At 36.2% G+C, this 2,079-nt stretch overlaps 1 non-coding gene across 1 annotated transcript; it reads right to left on the bottom strand.

The window, feature by feature from the left end:
- Positions 1 to 1,734: 1,734 nt before the first annotated feature.
- TRNAR-CCU (transfer RNA arginine (anticodon CCU)) lies at positions 1,735 to 1,807 on the bottom strand. Its single transcript has one exon. It is a non-coding gene; the product is annotated as a tRNA-Arg (tRNA).
- Positions 1,808 to 2,079: the final 272 nt, after the last annotated feature.

Here is a 2,079-nt window from a genome sequence, read left to right as displayed (position 1 = left end):
TTTGGGGGAACCACCATCCTGTCTATCTAAACGGGTATTTTATATATGTAATATATATGTAATTTATATATATCAATAGTTTACCCTTGAACAACACAGGTTTAAACTGTGTGTATCCACTCATATGCAGATTTTTCTCAATAAACATGTACTACAGTAACACACGGTCTGCGATTGGTTGAATCATGGATGTGAAATTGTGGATATGAAGAGATGCCAAACAGTTAGTCACAGATTTTCACCTGGGGTTGAGACAGGGATCAGTACCCTTAACCCCTATGTTTTTCAAGGGTCAACTATTCATACATATATGTGCATACATGCTCAGTTCTGTCTGACTCTGTGATCCCCTGGACTGCAGCCTGTCAGGCTCCTCTGTCCATGGGATTTTCCAGGCAAGAATACTGGAGTGGGTTGCCATTTGCTCCTCCAGTGAATCTTCCTGACCTAGGGATCAAACCTGCAACTTCTGCATTGGCAGGTGGATTCTTTAGCATTGTGTCACCTGGGAAACCCCTATGTGCTGCTAACAGGCTTCTAAATGAAATTTTATATTATCACAGACTTTTGTAAGAAATTTAGCTATTCGTACCATGCCCAAAGTTTCTGAACTGTTAATAGGTCTTCCTTTTTAAAAAGACAAATGGGTATAAATTCCTCCAAAGGTTGTGAGCTTTAGGATTTTGCTTATTTGCAGAGTTTAAAAGTAAACAAGACCTCAGGAAATCATGTGATCCAGTTTCTTGCCCTGAATACCTCAAATCACCACATTTTCTTGCTATGTAGGGAAATGGTACAGGATACCATTTTAAGTAGATAGGATCATTCTATGATCTTAGTTTCCAGAAGTATTTTCCTCTACTTGTTTTTCATGATTGTTCTCCAATGAAGATAAGTAGCAATTAAAAATAATTTACCCCAATCATGGGTTAAAATGACAAGTAACGAGATGAAATTTGAAAGACTGGGTTGAAGCCAAACAATATGCCTGTAAAACTTCCAAACACATGGTACTAGGCTTGAAGAAACAACACAAGGCAAAAGTGGTAAAATAATTTAAAATGCAGTATACTGAGGAATATGTTCAATAGTGAAGGCAATCTACATTGCATAAGAAAAAATTAAGGTGTTTTTCTCATTTTTTCTTTTGTTTTATCAAGGATATAAAATCCTCCCTGCAAGTACAGTATATCTTTGTACCTTGAAACTTCCCTGTCTTAGCACAGTGCTTTGCAGAGGAAGTGTTTGTTGAATTAGTAATGTTTATATTTACATAAGACTGCATTAAAAGCACCTTGCAGACATTAGAAGAAAAAATGAGTCATAAATGGTTTATTTAAACCACATAAAAACTAAGTAGGTGTTCAAATGGCCAGTTTCAAATTCAAATCTCAACCCATGGGGAATCATTCCCTAGGTAAAAGGCCAGATTTGGAGGTCAGGGAAGGAATTGAGAAGCAGGTGATAGTTTAGTCATGGGAACAGTCCTTTTATATTTTTATTTATTTCATAAAGGATTTAAACTACTGATGTGGGCGAGGATTACATTTTTAATTTCTACCTCTCTGTATCTAGCACAATACCTGGTGCACACTAGGCACTCAACAAATAGTTATGTTGTTTTTTAAAATATTTATTTCCTTGGCTACCCCAGGGTTATAATTGCAGCACGAGGGATACTCAGTCTTCTGAATCTTTAGTTGTGGCATGCAAACTCTTGGTTGTGGGATCTAGTTCCCTGACCAGGAATCAAACCTGGGTCCTTTGCATTAGGAGTGCAGAATCTTAGCCACTAGACCATGAGGGAAGTCCCAACAAATAGTTATTGAGTGAAGAAAGAAGAGAACAAAAGTCATTAAATTCTTAGATGACACCAAACCAAGAAACAGGATGGTGAAAGGTAACTAATATCTTGCTTTTTGAATTATGCACCCATCCTTAAGATTGTTTCTGCACGCACATGAATTATGTATTTGTGACCCATGGTAACAGATTGTACACAATATAAACTCAAAATTAAAAAATATAAAACAATCAATATATCTAAAATAATTTAATGGTATGTTATTCCTAGTATAA

This window comes from Moschus berezovskii, chromosome 16 (assembly GCF_049115385.1).
Source record: "Moschus berezovskii isolate FMDL1 chromosome 16, NW_MosBer_1.0, whole genome shotgun sequence".
Classification (NCBI taxonomy): Eukaryota; Metazoa; Chordata; class Mammalia; order Artiodactyla; family Moschidae; genus Moschus; species Moschus berezovskii.
The sequence above is the reverse complement of the archived record's forward strand: the minus strand, read 5'-3'. Positions and strand labels throughout refer to the sequence as shown.